A 24,607-nucleotide genomic window follows, 5' to 3' on the forward strand; every position below is an offset into this window, starting at 1 on the left:
AAAAGATCAGCAGCTGTTCATATAAAAGATCATCAGCTGTTCATATAAAAGATCAGCAGCTGTTCATATAAAAGATTCCCAGCTTTAATATGCCTGCTGTTAAGAGCTAGAGCGAGTGAGGTAGAACACGGAGGGATGTCTTCACACAGTGTGTCTTCTCTCTGCCTCTCCTACTCTCTCACTTTCCCTTCCTCCGCTCGCTCGCCCCCCCCCTCTCTCTCTTTCTGTCTGGCTCCTGAATGTTTAATGGTAGCTGAATTACGGAGGCCCTTAACCATAATGAAGGGAGAATCAGACAATTAAAGCAGAATGGCCTGGGCTTTGAGTCTCACCTCTCCCAAAGGAGCCAGAGATTATTTAAAGTGGCACACTGTTTGATTATCTAATCCTTCCCTTGTCCTTCTGTTTTACTTACCGTGCTGCCCACTGCCTGCTCCCTCCGCTTGCCTCCACAAATTACCATGAAATGCCAATGAACACTAGATTTACCTAAGACCAGTCTATACTGGGAGGAGGCCAACGGGAAGTCAAAGGCAACTACATTATAGGAGTATAGACATCTTTTGAAATGTTTTCTGGAACCTTTATTTTGACAGGGAAGACCTTGGTCTCTTTTACAACATAAATATGCATATTATACCCAAACTACACTGAACAAAAATAAACACTGTCACTCTCCGGCCTCTAGGTCATCAGGCTGCTGATTATCCCACACACCTGTTACCATCGTCAAGCACACCAGCGCCTCTTGTTTTATTTTTGGTGGGAATGACGTTGTGTCCGGGTGCGGCTACAGGCTCCCCTGCCTCGGCCGGCGTGACAGGTTCCCACTCTTCAGCAGGTGTGACCGGTCCACTCCTGATCCCCGGGTTCGTCCCCTTTGTCGGCGTCCTGCGGCTGGAGCCGGGGTACTGTCACGTATACTCCCTCTCCGGCCTCTAGGTCATCAGGCTTTTGATTATCCCGCACACCTGTCACCATCGTCAAGCACACCCGCGCCTCATGACACTCACCTGGACTCCATCACCTCCTTGATTATCTTCCCTTGGTTCTTGTTTCTTTCCTCAGGTGTTATTGACTCTGTTTCATGTAGGAGCATTATTTGTTTTGTTTATTTACTAAAACACTGTTGTGTTACGAGAGACGTCATCACAGCGCACGACAGGACACTCACTGTACTGTCTACACTGGGTTTGTTGTTTAAATTGAAACTTTTTCATTAAATCGATTTTAATCCGAACTAAAGTTTTGTTATTAAGGATTCCACAACGCGGTTAGCCTTTACGGCTGGGACTGCAAGTTTGTGTTGCTTTTTTTTTGCGTGGATTCCGCGAGTGCTAGCTGGCTGTTCTACAGACACCTGTCGTTGTGGAAAAGACTCATTGTTATCTTTTCGTAAAACAACTGGTAGCAGTATAGAGCCAATCTGGATACCAAGCAGATCCTGAGGGAAATCGACGAGTACCAACAGCTTTACAAAATAACTTTAACCCGACAAAAAAAAGAAAAACACATTAATTTACAGACACGGATGATTTACTTACCATTGATGTAGAGGCTAGTGGTCTGGCTGGAATCCATGCAACAATGGAAAAGTTGTGTGAGGAGGTAGCAGGGCTGGAATCCATGCAACAATGGAAAAGTTGTGTGAGGAGGAAGCAGGGCTGGAATCCATGCAACAATGGAAAAGTTGTGTGAGGAGGAAGCAGGGCTGGAATCCATGCAACAATGGAAAAGTTGTGTGAGGAGGAAGCAGGGCTGGAATCCATGCAACAATGGAAAAGTTGTGTGAGGAGGAAGCAGGGCTGGAATCCATGCAACAATGGAAAAGTTGTGTGAGGAGGAAGCAGGGCTGGAATCCATGCAACAATGGAAAAGTTGTGTGAGGAGGTAGCAGGGCTGGAATCCATGCAACAATGGAAAAGTTGTGTGAGGAGGTAGCAGGGCTGGAATCCATGCAACAATGGAAAAGTTGTGTGAGGAGGTAGCAGGGCTGGAATCCATGCAACAATGGAAAAGTTGTGTGAGGAGGTAGCAGGGCTGGAATCCATGCAACAATGGAAAAGTTGTGTGAGGAGGTAGCAGGGCTGGAATCCATGCAACAATGGAAAGGTGGTGTGAGGAGGTAGCAGGGCTGGAATCCATGCAACAATGGAAAAGTTGTGTGAGGAGGTAGCAGGGCTGGAATCCATGCAACAATGGAAAGGTTGTGTGAGGAGGTAGCAGGGCTGGAATCCATGCAACAATGGAAAAGTTGTGTGAGGAGGTAGCAGGGCTGGAATCCATGCAACAATGGAAAAGTTGTGTGAGGAGGTAGCAGGGCTGGAATCCATGCAACAATGGAAAAGTTGTGTGAGGAGGAAGCAGGGCTGGAATCCATGCAACAATGGAAAGGTTGTGTGAGGAGGAAGCAGGGCTGGAATCCATGCAACAATGGAAAAGTTGTGTGAGGAGGAAGCAGGGCTGGAATCCATGCAACAATGGAAAGGTTGTGTGAGGAGGTAGCAGGGCTGGAATCCATGCAACAATGGAAAAGTTGTGTGAGGAGGTAGCAGGGCTGGAATCCATGCAACAATGGAAAGGTTGTGTGAGGAGGTAGCAGGGCTGGAATCCATGCAACAATGGAAAAGTTGTGTGAGGAGGAAGCAGGGCTGGAATCCATGCAACAATGGAAAGGTTGTGTGAGGAGGAAGCAGGGCTGGAATCCATGCAACAATGGAAAATTTGTGTGAGGAGGAAGCAGGGCTGGAATCCATGCAACAATGGAAAGGTTGTGTGTGGAGGAAGCACGGCTGGAATCCATGCAACAATGGAAAGGTTGTGTGAGGAGGTAGCAGGGCTGAGGGGGAGTTTGGAGTTCAGCCAGAGTGACATTCTCAAGCTCCAACCAGAAAACAAGACACTCACAGTCAAGGTAAATATACACGATTCCAACATGGATTGTCTACTCAGGGAAAACAGGGTGATGAAGGAGACGCTACTAGACATACAAATGCGTGCGTGAAAATCATGTTTTTTCTTGTATACCTGAGGACGCATCCAATAATCCAGAGGGCGCAATCAGAGAATTCATGAAATCCCCATTTGAAACTTCCTATAGAGACTGTAAACAAGGTGGCTTTCCACCGAGTACACAGACTTGGAGCGACAAGACCCAAGGGTCCCCGACCGATCAAAGTTTGAACACTACCAACAAAAGGAGCTGATCAAAAGCAGAGGAAGGGAGCTTAAAGGGACCAAATTCGGTCTCAATTACCAATTTCCAAAGGAGATAAACAAACGTCGTAAGAGACTGTATCCGGTACAAAGACAACAAAGAGAGAACGGTAAGCGTGCCTTTATCATTGTGGACAAACTCTTTATAGATGGACAGCTATTCCGAGACAGCTCCATAACACAGTGGCTGTACTAAATTCTACAGGGACTTCAGGTTATGAAAAAAAAGAAGGTATGGGAACTGTTTAAAATATCTGAACATTATGAAGTGGATATGAACACACACATACTCAACTACATGCTTGCTTACATATACGTACGCACACACACCTGATCTCGCTCTCTTCTCTCACTCTCTCTTTTCTCTTCTCTTCTCTCTCTCTATTGTCATTAACTGTTTTATCATTTAATGTGTTTATTGTTTGTCTATCTTTTTATGCATTTGTCTACAAGGTTATGCATTGGGACAAAAAAAGTATTTAGTCAGCCACCAATTGTGCAAATTCTCCCACTTAAAAAGATGAGAGGCCTGTCATTTTCATCATAGGTACACTTCAACTATTACAGACAAAATGAGAAGAAAACAATCCAAAAAATCACATTGTAGGATTTTTTATGAATTTATTTGCAAATTATGGTGGAAAATAAGTATTTGGTCACCTACAAACAAGCAAGATTTCTGGCTCTCACAGACCTCTAACTTCTTCTTTAAGAGGCTCCTCTGTCCTCCACTCGTTGCCTGTATTAATGGCACCTGTTTGAACTTGTTATCAGTATAAAAGACACCTGTCCACAACCTCAAACAGTCACACTCCAAACTCCACTATGGCCAAGACCAAAGAGCTGTCAAAGGACACCAGAAACAACATTGTAGATCTGCACCAGGCTGGGAAGACTGAATCTGCAATAGGTAAGCAGCTTGGTTCGAAGAAATCAACTGTGGGAGCAATTATTAGGAAATGGAAGACATACAAGACCACTGATAATCTCCCTCGATCTGGGGCTCCACGCAAGATCTCACCCCGTTGGGTCAAAATGATCACAAGAACGGTGAGCAAAAATCCCAGAACCACACGGGGGGACCTAGGGAATGACCTGCAGAGAGCTGGGACCAAAGTAACAAAGCCTACCATCAGTAACACACTACGCCGCCAGGGACTCTACACCGCCAAATCCTGCAGTGCCAGACGTGTCCCCTTGCTTAAGCCAGTACATGTCCAGGCCCGTCTGAAGTTTGCTAGAGAGCATTTGGATGATCCAGAAGAAGATTGGGAGAATGTCATATGGTCAGATGAAACCAAAATATAACTTTTTGGTAAAAACTCAACTCGTCGTGTTTGGAGGACAAAGAATGCTGAGTTGCATCCAAAGAACACCATACCTACTATGAAGCATGTGGGTGGAAACATCATGCTTTGGGGCTGTATTTCTGCAAAGGGACCGTGTAAAGGAAAGAATGAATGGGGCCATGTATCATGAGATTTTGAGTGAAAACCTCCTTCAATCAGCAAGGGCATTGAAGATGAAACGTGCCTGGGTCTTACAGCATGACAATGATCCCAAACACACCGCCCGGGCAACAAAGGAGTGGCTTCGTAAGAAGCATTTCAAGGTCCTGGAGTGGCCTAGCCAGTCTCCAGATCTCAACCCTATAGAAAATCTTTGGAGGGAGTTGAAAGTCCGTGTTGCCCAGCAACAGCCCCAAAACATCACTGCTCTAGAGGAGATCTGCATGGAGGAATGGGCCAAAATACCAGCTACAGAAAACATTTGACTTCTGTCATTGCCAACAATGGGTATATAACAAAGTATTGATACACTTTTTTTATTGACCAAATACTTATTTTCCACCATAATTTGCAAATAAATTCGTTAAAAATCCTATAATGTGATTTTCTGGAGGAAAAAAAAATCAAATTTTGTCTGTCATAGTTGAAGTGTACCTATGATGAAAATTACAGGCCTCTCTCATCTTTTTAAGTGGGAGAACTTGAACAATTGGTGGTTTAGTAAATACTTTTTTGCTCCACTGTATATGCTTACAACAAGCAAGGGGACGATATCAAAATAGGGGCATTGGGGAATAATAACATATTGTACGGAATACATTTGTACTGTAGTGAAGCTGTCGCTAGTGTAATGCAAGGTCTCTTTCATGATCATGTGGAACGTCAATTGCTATGGAAATGCTGGGATGTGTTTGTCAAATATGTTCAAGGTAATTATGATGCAACTATGATGGTGATACGATACGGATTACAAGGTTATATGCACTACATGTTACACACAGACACTCAAACATGCAAATTGGCAGAGTTATTATTTATTTGGACATCACACATTATAGTCTTACTCTTATACAGACATCACACACACTCTCATTATATCATATCCAATATCATACACATCAAAATACTCAGATTTGTTACACACATAATTTGTCTCAATTTTCTAACATCTGTGGCGTTGGCTCACAGGGAAGCAGGCAAGGAAATAAAAAAAAATATTGCTATAACCTATTTCTTGAATTCTAAATATCAGACATTTGAAAGATCTAGTTTTTACCTTCATAATACTTCTGGTGGCAGTAACTTCACAAGCACTAATTATGGTCAATTTAGCCTGAGAATAGTATCTAGTTATGGTAAGGGGTGAAATACGTATAGCTAGTTATAATTGTAACGGTTTGGCAGATTATAAAAAAAGAAGATCAGTCTTTACATGGCTAAAAGAAAAGGAATATAACATATACGGCTTACAGGAAACTCACATCCTTAGATGAAGTTGCGTGGAAAAAGGAATGGGGTGGTGAAATAATTTTCTGTCATGGACAAAGGAATTCAAAGGGCGTGATGATATTAACAAAAATGTCGATCTGAATGTGCAAATAATCAGGAATGATTCGCAAGGAAGGTGGATCCTTTTGAATATGAAAGTGGACAAAAAGAGATTTGGCTCATTAATCTCTGGTCCAAATCAGGATGATTTACACTTCTTCGAAAACATTTATACCAATTTATTGAACTTACATGCAACAAACTATCTAATCATTATGGTAGGAGACAGTGTTAAGTACCTCAATGGACCGTAAAGGTAATCACTCTACAAACTATCATCACCATGCCCTTAAGGAAATCACAGATATTATGGACACATTAGAAATAGTGGATATTTGGAGACTAAAAAAAACACGACCTAGTGAGATATACATGGAGGAGACTTAATTAAGCTAGTCGTCTTGACTACTTTGTCTTTTTCTCTCTTGCATCAAAGATTAAAACAGTTTTAATATGAGACAGATCATCTAATTGGCATTCACATAACTCATAGATTTTCCACGTGGACGGGGATATTGGAAATTTAATTAAAGTTTACTGGAGGACAACTTATTTTTAACGAAGACAAAGAATTTATAACTGAAGTTTCAGTATAATATAGGTTCAGAAAATCCCCTTATTGTTTGGGATACCTTTAAAATGTACTTTCAATTCAAAATGCATCAATAATAAAAAAGCAGTTTCTGGCTAAAGAAACAAGACTAACAAGGGAAATCCATGAACTAATAATACAGGTAGATAGCAATAAAAACGATACTACAGAGATACAAAATAAGTTAGAGGAAAAAGAAAAAGACCTGGAGGAACTTATTCAAGAACGAATATTTTAGGCAGAGTTTCTCTTTTCCGTCTCATCCTCTCCCACTGAATGAAGATTACGGTAAGGAATAATTTCCAAATAATATAAAAAATGGAAAACTAACAAATGTACAGAAAGATCCGTGCGAAGAACTTATAAGGCTATTAAATCCTTTCAGTCTGGAAAAACCCCAGGTCTTGATGGCATACCGGTAGAGGTGTATCAAGTATTTTTTGATATACTAAAAGCTCCATTGTTAGATTGTTTTAACTACCCCTATAGAAATGGTAGTCTGTCAGGTACTCAGCAAGAAGGTTTGATTTCTCTATTATCAAAACAAGACCCAGATGGCAAATATAAAGACCCGGTCTATCTAAAAAACTGGAGGCCCCTTACACTTCAATGTTGTGATGCAAAAATACTAGCAAAATGCGAGGGTTTTACCAGGTATTGTTCATCCTGATCAGACAGGTTTTTTACATGAACGATACATTGGAGATAATATGACAACTACTAGAAATAATAGAACATCATGAAACATAAGCCAGGAATGGTATTTATAGCGGATTTTGAAAAGGAATTTGATAAAGTAAGACTGGATTTTATGTATAATCAATCAATCAAATTTTATTTATATAGCCCTTCGTACATCAGTTGATATCTCAAAGTGCTGTACAGAAACCCAGCCTAAAACCCCAAACAGCAAGCAATGCAGGTGTAGAAGCACGGTGGCTCGGAAAAACTCCCTAGAAAGGCCAAAACCTAGGAAGAAACCTAGAGAGGAACCAGGCAATATGGGGTGGCCAGTCCTCTTCTGGCTGTGCCGGGTGGAGATTATAACAGAACATGGCCAAGATGTTCAAATGTTCATAAATGACCAGCATGGTCAAATAATAACAAGGCAGAACAGTTGAAACTGGAGCAGCAGCACAGTCAGGTGGACTGGGGACAGCAAGGAGTCATCATGTCAGGTCGTCCTGGGGCACGGTCCTTCGGCTCAGGTCCTCCGAGAGAGAGAAAGAAAGAGAGAATTAGAGAGCATATGTGGGGTGGCCAGTCCTCTTCTGGCTGTGCCGGGTGGAGAATGCCTGGATTTTTTCTATTTCGGTAATTCTCTTAAACAATGGGTAAAAATAATGTATAGCAAACCCAGGTGTAAAATAGTAAATACCGGCTACTTCTCAGAGTTTTGAATTGTCAAGAGGAGTTAAAGGGTGTCCGCTGTTACCATATCTATTCGTTAAGGCCATCAAAATGCTAGCTATTAAAATCAGATCCAATAACATCATTAGAGGATTAGAAATCTAAGGCTTAAAACAAAGGTGTCCATGTATGCCGATGACTCAAGTTTTATGTTAAGTCCGCAAGCTACATCCCTGCAATGTCTCATTAAAGATCTAGATAATTTTTCTGTTCTCTCTGGGCTAAAGTGTACAATATTACGTATTGGATCCTTAAAAAATACAATTTTACATTACTTTGCAGCTTACCTATAAAATGGGCTGATGGTGAAGTAGACATACTTGGTATTCATATCACAAAAGATATAAATAAGCTCTCCACAATGAATTTCAATAGAAAACTTGTAAAAATGGTCAAGATCCTGCAACCACGGAGAGGTAAATACCTGTCTATTTATGGAAATTTTGCCCTGATTAACTCCTTCGTCATATCTCAGTTTACTTACGGCGCTGCCTACTCCTGATGATTTGTTTTTCAAATCATATGAGCAAAAAATATTTCACTTTATCTGGGATGCTAAACCAGACAAGATAAAGCGTGCCTGTCTATATAATGAATAGGGTGGATTGAGATGATTAAATATAAAAGCACTAAACCTCTCTAAAAGCTTCACTTATTCAAAAGTTTTACATGTACCCTAAATGGTTCTCAAGTAGATTGCTAAGAAAAGCTCATCTATTGTTTAAAAATTGCATTTTTGCATTTGTGCAGATTGCCATGTCTCATTTCGATTAATTGATTACATTTGAAGACCAGGATGTTGACAACTGTGCCATACAGATTGCAAAATCGTTGGGAAGAGATGTTTGATGTACCGATTCCATGGTACAGGATGTATGAGTTGATATATAAAACAACGCAAGATTCAAGACTTCGTGCTTTTCAGCTAAAAATATTATATAGAATTCTTGCCACCAACAAAATTTTGAATATTTGGGGCATAAAATCATCAAAGCTCTGCAGATTTTGTTGTGAGGATACAGAATCAATAGACCATTTATTTTGGTATTGCCCTCAGGTAGCCTGTTTCTGGCCTCAGGTTCAGGAATGGCTGAAAATGCATAGCATTGATCTAAAATTGACCCTAAAAAAGTACTGTTAGGAGATCTGGAGAGACCGGGTCAGTCAATTACTAACTCTTAGTAAAATAATTTATCTTCAACGCGCAATCTGTAGATTCTATTCGATTAGATAGAATGAAATTGTACGTTAAACATCATACCATAGTTGAAACATATATGTTGCGTAGAAACTCGAAGTGGGTGGCCAGCAGAGATAGATGGGATGTGGAATTGGAGACAAGTGGGAGTGGAGTTGCTGTGTGAGAGAGAGAATGATGGTCAAAAGATAAAGGAAAATAAGTCTAAATAAAACATAATAAAAGTACATTTGAATGACACTAAGTGGCAGTGTTTACAACTAATGCCGGTTTGCCTGAGGCTGATGCCGTACAGATGTTTGTACACATGCATATACACACTCATTCAAATAAACACATACAAGAACACACAAACTGCCCATTGATGTTAAACCATTCCCTTACCTGAGCAGCTCTGTGGAAACTGACATTGTCCCACACTATCACATAGGTGGGAATGGGATTCTCATTTAGCTCTTGAACCAGCTGCTCAAATAAAATATATCTTAGATTGGCAATAAATCTTAGAAGGTGCTGGGTGTTATATGGCCCGAGTGCAACATGGTGATGTAGAACACCATGGTTACTGATAGCAGCACTGATTGTGACATTGCCACCTCTTTGACCAGGGACTTCAACAATGGCCGCTGTCCAATCGTGTTCCGGCCTCTCCTTCTCCTCTTTGTTAGATTGAAGCCCGCTTCATCGACAAAGATGAACTCATGGGGTCTGTCCAAGGATTCCAAGTCAAATATTGTCTTTGTAGAGATACAATATACTGTATGTAGGATTTTGTAAGTCGTATAGAAACAGTGCTATACTGTAGAGTACAATTAGGCTTCTGATTCACATACATTGTATGTACTGAAGAGTAATGTCGTTCACATAGTATGTGTTAGTACTGTAGACAATCTGGATTACAGTAAATGTTTCTGAATGTACACTTACTTGCACATACTGAGCTCACAGTTCTTTCAACCTTGGTGAGTTGCGCTCAAAAGGTACTCTGTATACTTGTTTCATTCGCATCCTGTTACGATGGAGGACACGGTCAATTGTGGAAATGCTCACACTGTCGATTCCCTGGAAGTGTGTGTTGTCTTGTATCACTCGTTCTTGGATTTCTCTGAGTCGTATTGCATTATCTTGAAGGACCATGCCAACTATAACGGCCTCTTGCTCCCGAGTGAATATAGCCGTCCTTCCACCTGCATGTGGCAGCCTTGCAATTCTACAAAAAGTAGTTGTGCAGTTACAAAACATATTCATGCAGTACAATACATACAGTGATTAACTTTACAAATGTCTATTGAAACAGCTGCATAGTGTAGTACAGTAAATTTGCAATTACAAAATACAGTAGTACACTGTACCTGTTCTCTTCTCTGACTGGCCTTACTATGGTGGACTTGGCTCAAATTGGGTTGCACTCTAAGTCCTGCTTTCCTCATTGTCGGTCCATGGACAAGAACATGGTCTTTAACTGTTGCTTGAATTTCATCAGATATTTCCACTCTTTGTCTTCCTCTTTGTCCTCCTCTTCCTCGTCGCCCACCTCGCATACGCACTCGTCCTCTCACATTGGATAGAAGAAACATTCTCAGACGTTCTCCTTCCCACCTTCAACAACCTGTTTGCTCTCTGAACTGGCTTATATTGGTTGTGTCACGTCATTTGAAACAGGTTAAATCAATTTTGAGTGGTTGTGTTCAATCAATGACATGTGTTCTCTATTTGTATTTGATTGTTGCCATTTGTGTTTACCAGTATGGATGACATGTGCATTAGAGTCACAGAATGTGTTTTGAGAATGAGAATGTGTTTAGAGCTTTGCTGAAAAGTCTAAGTGAGATCTGCAAATTGTGTTTTACTAAGTGAAATGGTTTAAGGTATTGACAACAGACTGAATAATTAGCTAAATGAGTCCAGGCAACTGAGAACTTTGTTCAGCCAATGGGTTTTAGTGTTTTAGCAATTGAGAAAAACTGTAATTAGTTATGCTCAGTTATTACGTTGTGCTGTGTCGTTGTGATCTCTGTTGGAATCGTCCGTCTTTCTGTTGGAAAGTTCATCCAAGCGTCTCTCTGCTTCCCTGAAGTATTTCGTGGTTAGAATGTATACTTCAGAGTACCATTCAGAAATGTTCTTATAGAATAGATGTTTTGGCGGTTGTCGTTCTTCGCATTCCAGGTCGACACAATTTCTAGCTGCAGACTAGTAATTAGTATCAAAGATTTGCTCTTATTCTGTCGGGATCGATAGTCTCAGAGTTGAACCATTTCCACCCTTGTAGCCGATGCTCGACGTGGTATGGTTAGGAATTCAACAACCATTACAACCTCAGCTTATACTGGTCTTTACTCCAACCTTTTCCCCCTTGGTGATTGAGGTACGCATGGTCTCGAGGATTTCTTCAGGTGGGGGTTTTATTCGGAACAGTAGAAAACGGCTATCCCATGACGCCAGATCAATGTCTGTGCTCATGGGGACGGGCCAATGACTTAGTTCAACTTTAAATTGAATACAATTCTCTCACATTAACATCATTACATAATTTCACAGTTTCATCTTTACTCATTCATTTTACACAATAATTAGACGCAAACCTCATAACGGAGGCTCCTGTATAAACAGAGTTATGGTAATGTGGCTGTATTGCATTTCATGAGGTCACAAACATGAAACAAAACGGACCGGGTCGTAGCTGGCTTCTCCACCGACCATTTACACATTCTCCAAAACATGGATATTGTTCAGTTCTCAAGTTCTGTGATGTAGAATAAGTTCCTTTATTCTCTCTATATGTCTCTTGTGCATGGCCAGGAGGAGAGAGTCTCCTCTAGGAATTTACGACCTGAGATAACAGAACTTGGGTGTAGGAGGGCAGGAGGGGGAAGCCACTCACTATACCCAAAGAGGGCCACGTCATGACAACACTCACTCCTTGTACTTGCTTCCCGACTCTCAGCGCACTCGTTACAAACACAACATGTAAAGTGTTTCATGAGCTGCAATAGAAGAGCCCAGAAATGTTCCATATGCACAATAAGCTTATGTCTCTCAAATTTTATGCACATGTTTTTGAACATCCCTGTTAGTGAGCATTTCTCCTTTGCCAAGATAATCCATCCACCTGACAGGTGTGGCATGTCAAGAAGCTGATTAAACAGCATGATCATAACACAGGTGAAACTTAACAATAAAAGGCCACTCTAAAATGTGCAGTTTTGTCACACAACAAAATGCCACAGATGTCTCAAGTTTTGAGGAATTTGAAAGAATTTGGCAGTACGTCCAACCGGCCTCACAACCGTAGACCATGTGGAACCACGCTAGCTCAGGACCTCCACATCCGGCTTCTTCATCTGAGGGATCGTATGAGGCCAGCCACCCGGACAGCTGATGAAACCTTGATTTGCACAACCAAATCATTTCTTCAGAAACTGTCAGAAAATGTCTCAGGGAAGCTCATCTGCGTCGTCCTCACTAGGGTCTTGACCTGACTGCAGTTCGGCGTCGTAACCGATTTCAGTGGGTAAGTGCTCACCTTTGATGGCCACTGGCACGCTGGAGGAGTGTGCTGTTCATGGATGAATCCAGCTTTCAGCTGTACCGGGCAGATGGCAGACAGTGTGTATGGCGTAGTTTGGGCAAGTGGTTTGCTGATGTAAACGTTGTGTTTACAAGTAACCCATGGTGGCAGTGGGGTTATGATTTGGGCAGTCATAATCTACGGACAGTGAACACAGTTGCATTTTATCAATTGCAATTTGAATTTACAGAGATACCATGATGAGATCCTGATGCCCATTGTCATGTCATTAATCTGCTGCCATCACCTCAGGATCCACACAATTCCTGGAAGCTGAAAATGTCCCAGTTCTTCCATGGTCTCAATGCAAAGGAGATGTGTCGTAATGCATGAGGCAAATGGTGGTCACGCCAGATACTGACTAGTTTTCTGATCCATGCCCCTACCCTTTTTCTACTCTGCTACAGCTGCCACAGTCAACTTTAAGTGCTGTTATTGTAAAGCGGAAACGTCTAGGAGAAACAACGGCTCAGCTTTGAAGTCGTAGGCCACACAATCTCACAGAACGGGACTGCGTAGCACGTAAAAATGGTCTGTTCTCGGTTGCAACACTCACTCCCGAGTTCCAAACTGCCTCTGGAAGCAATGTCAGCACAAGAACTGTTAGTCAAATCAAATCAAACTTTATTGGTCACATACACGTACACATGGTTAGCAGATGTTAATGCGAGTGTAGCAAAATGCTTGTGCTTCTAGTTCCGACCATTCAGTAATATCTAACAAATAATCTAACAATTTCACAACTACCTTATACACACAAGTGTGAAGGAATGAATAAGAATATGTACATATAAATATATGGATGAGTAATGGCCGAACGGCATAGGCAAGATGCAGTAGATGGTATAGAGTACAGTATAAACATATGAGTAATGTAGGGTATGTAAACATTATATAAAGTGGCATTGTTTAAAATGACTAGTGATATGTTTATTACATCCAATTTTTAATTATTAAAGTGGCTAGAGATTTGAGTCAGTATGTTAGCAGCAGCCACTCAATGTTAGTGATGGCTGTTTATCAGTCTGATGGGCTTGAGATAGAAGCTGTTTTCAGTCTCTCGGTCCCAGCTTTGATGCACCTGCACTGACCTCGCCTTCTGGATGATAGCGGGGTGAACAGGCAGAGGCTTGGGTGGCTGTTGTCCTTGATGATCTTTTTGGCCTTCCTGTGACATCGGGTGGTGTATGTGTCCTGGAGGGCAGGTAGTTTGCCCCTCTGTGATATATTGTGCAGACCTCACTACCCTCTGGAGAGCCTTACGGTTGTTATACAGCCCCACAGGATGCTCTCAATTGTGCATTTGTAAAAGTTTGTTTTTGCTGGCGCCTTCATCACCACGCTGTCTGTGTGGGTGGACCATTTCAGTTTGTCCATGATGTGTATGCCAAGAAACTTAAAACATTCCATCATCTCCAATAGTCCCCTCGATGTGGATAGGGGGGTGCTCCCTCTGCTGTTTGCTGAAGTCCACGATCATCTCCTTTGTTTTGTTGACGTTGAGTGTGAGGTTATTTCCTGACACCACACTCCGAGGGCCCTCACCTCCTCCCTGTAGTCGGGAGCTTCATGAAATGGGTTTCCATGGCCGAGCAGCTGCACCCAAGCCTGAGATCACCATGCGCAATATCAAGCGTCGGCTGGAGTGGTGTAAAGCTCGCTGCCATTGGACTCTGGAGCAGTGGAAACACTTCACCATCTGGCAGTCATACGGACGAATCTGGGCTTGGCGGATTCCAGGAGAACACTATCTGCCCGAATGCATCGTGCCAGCTATAACATTTGGTGGAGGAGGAATAATGGTAAGGGGCTATTTTTCATGGTTTAGGCTAGGCCTCTTAGTTCCAGTGAAGGGAAATCTTAACGCTACAGCATACAATGACATTCTAGATGATTCTGTGCTTCCAACTTTGTGGCAACAATTTGGGGAAGGCCCTTTCAGCATGATAATTCCCCCGTGCACAAAGCGAGGTCCATACAGAAATGGTTTGTCGAGATTGGTGTGCAAGAACTTGACTGGCCTGCACAGAGCCCTGACCTCAACTCCATTGAACACCTTGGAATGAATTGGAACGCCGACAACGAGCCAGTCTTGATAATGCTCTTGTGGCTGAATGGAAGCAAGTCCTCGCAGCAATGTTCCAACATCTAGTGAAAGCCTTCCCAGAAGAGTGGAGGCTGTTATAGCAGCAAAGGGGGACCAACTCAATATTAAGCCCATGATTTTGGAATGAGATGGTCGTCGAGCAGTTGTCCACGTACTTTTGGCCATGTAGTGTGTATATACACACATTAAAATACAATAACCCGGTCATGGGAAGCACAAATAAAACATCGCAAGGAATAAAAGATTCTCCACTGAATATTTATATCTTATCTCACTTAGCTGAGTTTGATTTTCATAGGTGTGTTAAGAGGTTTAGCTAGAGGCGGCTTCACTGGTTATCAGAGGTTGCATTGACATCACATTTTACAATACAGAATTTGTAAAAACAATGACAAAAAAACAGTTTGGACATGAAAGTGGACAGGTGTTTGTGTGTGTGTGCATGTGGAATCCCCCCTCTCTCTCTCTCTCTCTCTCTCTCTGGAGAGAGGCCCACTTGTTTGTCATGTGCATAGAAAGCTCATTTGTTTCCAAATGTGGCATCATTTTGGGTGTTCAGATCATAGATAGTAATTGAATAGATAATGATAGCTTCCTTAATGCTTGCCAGTGTGGTGCGGTAGCCCTATGCACAAAGGTTTCACATCAGTGCAGCTGAGAGGGGAATACTATACATATTCATGAGGTATACAGCTGAGGCCCAACACTGGGGCCATTTAGCATTGGCCAGGGAGAAGCCAATGATAGCATTGTAAATGCACAGCCATCAGTGGTTTAATGACTTGAGTCTAACACTGGCCAATTAGGACGCACAGTCACTCACCATGGCCCAATGGCCCCTGTTCATTTCTGAAGAAAAGAGGCTGAAACGAGCCTGTAGTCACATCCAGACACGTGGCGCTTTTGTATGTTTGCATGCGTGTGAGTTGGCCATGAAAGAGCAAAAGAACCAAAGAACCTCAGCTCCAAAACATAGAAACCTTAGCTTCAATACAAACTGCTTCAGTACAGTAGGACTGTGTGTAGCAGACAGCACAGAGCTGATTTAAGTGAGTCCTAATGAGCAGTGTGGGCATTGAGACAGTTGTGCTCATCACAACATCATCATGCCCTTAAGCCACTACTGTGTGTGTCTGTGTACGTGTGTATGCCCCTATTTTAGCAATTCTTGTATCTAGGGAACATCGTCTCGGCCTGCTCTTGTCATGGGGTTGTACTGTAGATGATAATTGATTTGTTTTTAAAATCATTTTGAATGCCTTGATCCTCGTTAGATATATCAATATATGAATGTTACATATGAATTTAAAACATGCCGTGCAATGACCAACAACAGACAGTAGTGAGTGATTGATACAGTCTCTTGCTCCAGGACATCGTTAGTTAAACTATTATTGTCTTGTCACTGGGACAATGTTAAACGTCAATCCAAAGTTAATAGCAGTAGTGTGTGTTCAGTCAGGCAGAATATGACATCTTTATCCTCCACGCAGGCGTACATACATACGGAGTCAAAGAGTGAGTCATTAGCCCCAGGCTACTGTGACTAGTTAATGAAGAGAGGGATGTTGCTCCTGATTATCACCATGTAGAGAAACTGTTACTCACTCAACTCTGCATACATAATGTACATCTACACTACATGGCTGGGTTCAATGTTAGATCGTCTAACTTGCCTTCCACTGTTCCCAAAATGTAAGCTCAACCAGGTAAGAGAGAGGAACATATACTGTAGCTAGAGAAAATGTGATGTGCCTGTGTATGCCTGTATGTGTGTGCACTAACTTATCGTCCGTGTATGTGTTTCTACTGTGTGCTTAGTACAGTATGCAGACAATTGTTTGGTGGGAAGGTTCTGGGAGAGGGATAGCGTTGCCCTGACAACCCCAGCAGCTGTCAACAGCTTCCTGTAATGGTGACAAATGGTGGTTATTACAGGAGGGGTAATGTGGCGGGATCCCCCTCTACTGTTCTGTACAGTACATTGCTGCGATATAGATACACAGCTACTTCTGAGGCCTGCTAATCACAGTACAGTCAGTCCCTCTTCTACTCTTCTACTCTTACATATAGTGCATTCGGAAAGCATTCAGACCCCTTCAGTTTTCCAAAATGTTGTTACATTAAAGCCTTATTCTAAAATGTGTTTTTCCCCTCATCAATCTACACACAATACCCCATAATGTTAAAGCATAAACAGTTTCATTTGTATTTTTAGCTAATTCAATAAAAATAAACAACTGAAATATTACATTTACATAAGTATTCAGACCCTTTACTCACTACTTTGTTGAAGCACCTTTGGCAGCAATTACAGCTTAGAATCTTCTTGAGTATGACGCTACAAGCTTGTATTATGCCAACATTCAAGGTAGCCTAGTGGTTAAGAGTGTTGGGCCAGTAACCGAAAGCCGACAAGGTGAAAAATCTGTTGATGTGCAAGGCACTTAACCCTAATTGATCCTGTAAGTCACTCTTGATATGAGTGTCTGCTAAATGACTAAAATGTAAATGTATTTTGGGAATTTATCCCATTCGTCAATGCAGATCCTCTCAAGCTCTGTTAGGTTGGATGGGGAGTGTTGTGCACAGCCAAGGTTGTTGTCCTGTTGGAAGGGGAACCTTCACCCCAGTCTGAAGTCCTGAGTACTCTGAAGCAGGTTTTCATCAAGGATCTCGCTGTACTTTGCTCCATTCATCTTTCCATCAATCCTGACTAGTCTCCCAGTCCCTGCTGCTGAAAAACATCCCCACAGTATGTTGCTTCCACCACCATGCTTCACCGTAGGGATGGTATTGGCCAGGTGATGAGCAGTGCCTGGTTTCCTCCAGATGTGACGCTTTGGCATTCAGGCCAAAGAGATAAATATTGGTTTCATCATTCCAGAGAATCTTGTTTCTCATGGTCAGAGTCCTTTAGGTGCCTTTTGGCAAACTCCAAGCTGGCTGTCATGTGCCTTTTACTGAGGAGTGGCTTCCGTCTGGCCACTCTACCATAAAGGCCTGATTGGTGGCGCGCTGCAGAGATGGTTGTCCTTCTGGAAGATTCTCCCATCTCCACAGAGGAATTCTGGAGCTCTGACAAAGTGACCATCGGGTTCTTGGTCACCTCCCTGACCAAGGCCTTTCTCCCCTGATTGCTCAGTTTGGCTGGGCGGCCAGCTCTAGGAAGAGTCTTGGTGGTTCCAAACCTCTTCCATTTAATAATGATGTAGACCGCTTTGGTCTTGGGGACCTTCAATACCGCAGAAATGTTTTGCTACCCTTCCCCAGATCTGTGCCTCAACACAATCCTGTCTCGGAGCTCTACAATTCCTTTGACCTCATGGCTTGGTTTTTGCTCTGACATGCACTGTCAACTGTGGGACCTTAAATATACAGGTGTGTGCCTTTCCAAATCATGTCCAATCAATTGAATTTACCACAGGTAGACTCCAATCAAGTTGTAGAAGCATCTCAAGGATGATCAATGGGAACAGGATGCACCTGAGCTTAATTTCGAGTCTCATGGTAAAGGGTCTGAATACTTATGTAAATAAGCTATTTCTGTTTTCGCTTTGTCATTATGGGGTATTGTGTGTAGATTGATGAGGGAAGAAATTATGTAATCAATTTTAGAATAAGGCTGTAACGTAACAAAATGTGGAAAAAGTGAAGGGGTCTGAATACTTTCCGAATGCACTGTATACAGGACAGGACTTACTGTACACAGCAGTCCTAGGTTGAAAATAATTATAGTATGTAGAATCTTGCGAATACTTAAAAGAGTCTTTCAGAAGTGGAGAGAACATGATAATTATGCAGTTCATGTCTTTTCAACAGCAGGTTCAAGTCTCAGCGCAGCAGGGAACACGCACGCACGCATGCACGCGCGCATACACACAGAGGGAGTGAAGACAGAGAGAGCTTGTAGAGGATATATTATAGATGCGGATAGCTGCAGGAGGGCCAGCATACTGCTGTTAATGTTAGGTAGTGTGACTGACTGGCCAAGGTTACAGTGACAGTAATAACCCCTGTCTCAGGGCGTGAACCAACCTCCACTCCCCAACACGGCACAGACAGCCTGGCAGAGACAGCCTGGCAGAGAGCACCAGCTACAGTTAACAGGCTGGCTCTAGAGGGAAAGGGCTTCTGCCCTCCTTGGAGGAGAATCAGAATGATGATGAAACATATTTCTATTTTTGTTGTTGAAAGATAGCCGGGCTGTAGTTTTTATTTATGCGAGCGTGCTGATCAGCTGCCATGGTTCAGTTCAAAAGTGATATGAAAAGTCTTTATGCTCCTAAAAGACAGTTTGCATTGTGACATTATACCATTAACTCAGCGAAGGGATGAGAAAAATGTTTGTGAAAGAAGCATTTAAATGCCCAACTATGTCTCTCCTCCCATTTAGACAGAGACAGAGAGCGAGTCTGTGAGGTCAGATTCTTCAGGCGCCTAATGAGATCTGTCAAACAGATATGGCGGACATTTTTTTGATAATTGCTCTGCCTGGCCATGATCTGTATTAGCATATGAAAGTTGTCTTCTCTTTTTTCTTCTCTTTCTTGCACAGGGAGTACATTGGTGCATGCTAATTTGTAAGTAATTTCAGATGACAGAGTGGTTGTATTCCAGAGGCTCTCTCTCTCTCTCTCTCTCTCTCTCTCTCTCTCTCTCTCTCTCTCTCTCTCTCTCTCTCTCTCTCTCTCTCTCTCTCTCTCTCTCTCCTTGTGTCTGTATTAGTTTACAATCAGCAGAAGCCTCAGAGCTGAGCTGCAGGTCCTATGCGGCGGTGTTGTTGACAGGCATGGAGAAAGCCACCTTTTAGGCAGATGGCATTTGTCACCCAGCAAGTATAGGTCAGCCTGCAGAAAGAGCTCAACAATGTCATCACATGATTTGTTATTGTTATTCATTTTTCAAATCAAATCAAATTGTATTTGTTACATACACATGGTTAGCAGATGTTAGTGCGAGTGTAGCGAAATGCTTGTGCATCTAGTTCCGACAATGCAGTAATAACCAACAAGTAATCTAGCTAACAATTCCAAAACTACTACCTTATAGACACAAGTATAAGGTGATAAAGAATATGTACATAAAGATATATGAATGAGTGATGGTACAGAGCGGCATAGGCAAGATACAGTAGATGGTATTGAGTGCAGTATACACATATATATACATATGAGATGAGTATGTAAACAAAGTGGCATAGTTAAAGTGGCTAGTGATACATGTATTACATAAGGATGCAGTAGATGATACAGTATATAAACTTATACATATGAGATAATGTAAGTTATGTAAACATTATATTAAGTAGCATTGTTTAAAGTGGCTAGTGATATATTTTACATCATTTCCCATCAATTCCCATTATTAAAGTGGCTGGAGTTGAGTCAGTGTGTTGGCAGCAGCCACTCAATGTTAGTGGTGGCTGTTTAACAGTCTGATGGCCTTGAGATAGAAGCTGTTTTTCAGTCTCTCGGTCCCAGCTTTGATGCACCTGTACTGACCTCGCCTTCTGGATGATAGCGGGGTGAACAGGCAGTGGCTCGGGTGGTTGTTGTCCTTGATGATCTTTATGGCCTTCCTGTGACATCGGGTGGTGTAGGTGTCCTGGAGGGCAGGTAGTTTGCCCCCGGTGATGCGTTGTGCAGACCTCACTACCCTCTGGAGAGCCTTACGGTTGTGGGCGGAGCAGTTGCCGTACCAGGCGGTGATACAGCCCAACAGGATGCTCTCGATTGTGCATCTGTAGAAGTTTGTGAGTGCTTTTGCTGACAAGCCAAATTTCTTCAGCCTCCTGAGGTTGAAGAGGCGCTGCTGCACCTTCTTCACGATGCTGTCTGTGTGGGTGGACCAATTCAGTTTGTCTGTGATGTGCACGCCGAGGAACTTAAAACTTACTACCCTCTCCACTACTGTTCCATCGATGTGGATAGGGGGGTGTTCCCTCTGCTGTTTCCTGAAGTCCACAATCATCTCCTTAGTTTTGTTGACAGTGAGTGTGAGGTTATTTTCCTGACACCACACTCCGAGGGCCCTCACCTCCTCCCTGTAGGCCGTCTCGTCGTTGTTGGTAATCAAGCCTACCACTGTTGTGTCGTCCGCAAACTTGATGATTGAGTTGGAGGCGTGCGTGGCCACGCAGTCGTGGGTGAACAGGGAGTACAGGAGAGGGCTCAGAACGCACCCTTGTGGGGCCCCAGTGTTGAGGATCAGCGGGGTGGAGATGTTGTTGCCTACCCTCACCACCTGGGGGCGGCCCGTCAGGAAGTCCAGTACCCAGTTGCACAGGGTGGGGTCGAGACCCAGGGTCTCGAGCTTGATGACGAGCTTGGAGGGCACTATGGTGTTAAATGCCGAGCTGTAGTCGATGAACAGCATTCTCAGATAGGTATTCCTCTTGTCCAGATGGGTTAGGGCAGTGTGCAGTGTGGTTGTGTGTAATATTGTTGATTTTGTTGAATTTGTTGAATTTCTATCCATGGATGTGATTTCGTAAAGTTTCAGCAAAATCCTCCACTGTAGAGAATACAGAGTCTATGTGAAAGCTCTGCAGCTTGTATGAGGAACAATTGAATATATTGTGGAAACTCACAGAAGGGGGACTTGTGTCCCTGACTATGGCCATGCCAAGCACCTGGCTCGAGGAAGGAGAGGGGAAGGAAGGGGCTTGGTGCCACCTGGGGTTGGTGATGCCATTTGCCATACTCTGACACACACACAGATACTTTCACACACACACACACACACACACACACACACACACACACACACACACACACACACACACACACACACACACACACACACACACACACACACACACACACACACACACACACACACACACACACACTACTTTGCGTTATCACAGAGCTTTGCGTTATCACAGAGGGCTCTCTCTCTCTTTCTCAGACCTTATTTGTGTTAGTATGCAGCAGGCGGACTGGGGGAGCAGGGGAGGGCACAGTCGAGTGCTGTGGATTGTTATAATTGACCAAGCATCTGTGTAGGCCTGTGTTGCAGAGACACGTTCACACACACACACTAACAGGGCCATTTCTTTCTCAGACACACAATGCTCCTTGATAGTGAACGTGGTGTTAGAGAGGGGGAGTTGGGAGAGAGAGTGGAAAAAGAGAGAGAAAGAGAGAGAGTGGGATGAGGTGAGGGAGGGTCTTCTCCTTTAAAGCGTGGTCCCATCTAGGATCCATCTCTCAGTAGAGCAGAGACACGGTGTGAGAAAGGGAGGGACACAGACAGAGAGGACTGGGGAATGAGGTCAGATGTATGGACACATGTTTTGTCTCTATGGTTACTGTAGTAGGGGACAGTAGAACATTCCAAATGCTAAATTATCACCAAATAATTGTTTAAAAAATGTATTGATTAATTGGGCTTGAAAAAATAAATCTGATCATGGATGGTTGTAGAGAGAAACCCCTAAGTTTGCACCAGGAATCTGATTTCAGCCCTGCACTGAAAGGAGGAGAGGGATTCAATATACAACAATCTAGAGGCTCTGTGTGTGTGTAATTGTGTGTGTCACAGACCCCCAGTGCTGGTGCTGTTTTAACAGGCTTTTGAAGCGCATGCACACACCCCTCACATGAATCAGAAATCTGATTACAGCCCTGCACTGAGAGCAGGAGAGGGATTCAACAATATAGCTGCTCTCTGAGTGAGCACGACAGTGTGTGTGTGTGTGTGTGTGTGTGTGTGTGTGTGTGTGTGTGTGTGTGTGTGTGTGTGTGTGTGTGTGTGTGTGTGTGTGTGTGTGTGTGTGTGTGTGTGTGTGTGTGTGTGTGTGTGTGTGTGTGTGTGTTTGTCACTAACCCATGCATTGGAAGTGTGCATACACACACACACACACACACACACACACACACACACACACACACACACACACACACACACATTACCCATGGATGAAGGGCAGTCTGTTTTAATGAAAGCGCCTCTCATTCATAAACCCATAGAACCAAATCTTGTCAACTTTCGACATCTAGCAGCTTGTCAGGCAAGGTTCAGGAGAAGGTGAGAAGAGAAGAAGGAGGAGAAAGAAAGACAGGAGAGACTGACTGCTTCCCCCTCTGATAACACACACACACAGATGTATGCACACTCTCCTTTCCCCCTTATTTTACCAGTGGTTGCTTGTCACACACAACTGCAGCTAGACCACAAGCTGAAAAGCCCTTCAGGATATCAAATCCATGCTCTAACTAGGTCAACGCTCACTCCTCACAATACACTGCTGCTTCATCCTCCTCGTCTCCCTCTCTCTCCTTCTCTAGCTATCTTTCTCTCTTTCTCCCTCTCTCTCCTTCTATAGCTATCTTTCTCTCTTTCTCTCTCTCTCTCCTTCTCTAGCTATCTTTCTCTCTTTCTCTCTCTCTCCTTCTCTAGCTATCTTTCTCTCTTTCTCTCACTCTCTCCTTCTCTAGCTATCTTTCTCTCTTTCTCTCACTCTCCTTCTCTAGCTATCTTTCTCTTTCTCTCGCTCTCTTCTCTAGCTCTTTCTCTTTCTCTCGCTCTCTCCTCTAGCTATCTTTCTCTCTTTCTCTCGCTCTCTCCTTCTCTAGCTGTCTTTCTCTCACTCTCTCCTTCTCTAGCTGTCTTTCTCTCGCTCTCTCCTTCTCTAGCTGTCTTTCTCTCGCTCTCCCCTTCTCTAGCTGTCTTTCTCTCGCTCTCTCCTTCTCTAGCTGTCTTTCTCTCGCTCTCTCTCTCTCTCCTTCTCTAGCTATCTTTCTCTCTTTCTCTCGCTCTCTCCTTCTCTAGCTGTCTTTCTCTCGCTCTCTCCTTCTCAAGCTGTCTTTCTCTCGCTCTCTCTCTCTCCTTCTCTAGCTATCTTTCTCTCTTTCTCTCTCTCCTTCTCTAGCTATCTTTCTCTCTCTCTCTCTCTCTCTCTCTCTCTCTCTCTCTCTCTCTCTCTCTCTCTCTCTCTCTCTCTCTCTCTCCTTCTCTAGCTATCTTTCTCTCTTTCTCTCGCTCTCTTCTCTAGCTATCTTTCTCTCGCTCTCTCCTCTAGCTATCTTTCTCTCTTTCTCTCTTTCTCTCTCCTTCTCTAGCTGTCTTTCTCTCGCTCTCTCCTTCTCTAGCTGTCTTTCTCTCGCTCTCCCATTCTCTAGCTGTCTTTCTCTCGCTCTCTCCTTCTCTAGCTGTCTTTCTCTCGCTCTCTCCTTCTCTAGCTGTCTTTCTCTCGCTCTCCCCTTCTCTAGCTGTCTTTCTCTCGCTCTCTCCTTCTCTAGCTGTCTTTCTCTCTTTCTCTCTCTCTATTTCAGTTTTTCACCATGTGTATGTTTTTTCTCCTTCTTTTTTTAAACTCTCTTCTTTCTATTAAATGTAAACCACCACAAGGTTGAATCAATATTCTTTAGTTAAACATCAATTACATGAACAGAGGTTAATTTGACTGCTTTCTTTGGATTATTGTAGCATTCTATACAAAGGCCTATTCCACTGGGCACGAACTGGTAGAATAAATGTTGTTTCAACATAATGTGTCAGCGTATTGTGACGTGGAATCTAAAAACACTAGATTTGAAAATAGTAATAAACTGTTGTTTTGAGAATGAAATTTCAACCATCATCATCATGGTAATCATCATGGTTAACAAATTTCACCAAATTTCAACCTTGAATTTGTACCTGGTATTTTGTTACGTTGTGAACCAAA

The 24,607-nt window shown here is 42.9% G+C and overlaps 1 protein-coding gene across 3 annotated transcripts in view; it reads left to right on the forward strand.

Moving 5' to 3' along the window:
• Window positions 1-24,607, forward strand: part of dscama (Down syndrome cell adhesion molecule a) — a 176,633-nt gene that overhangs the window by 77,429 nt on the left and 74,597 nt on the right. The gene's annotated exons all lie outside the window — the stretch shown is intronic.

Source organism: Oncorhynchus keta, chromosome 11 (assembly GCF_023373465.1).
Source record: "Oncorhynchus keta strain PuntledgeMale-10-30-2019 chromosome 11, Oket_V2, whole genome shotgun sequence".
In the NCBI taxonomy this organism is placed as follows: domain Eukaryota; kingdom Metazoa; phylum Chordata; class Actinopteri; order Salmoniformes; family Salmonidae; genus Oncorhynchus; species Oncorhynchus keta.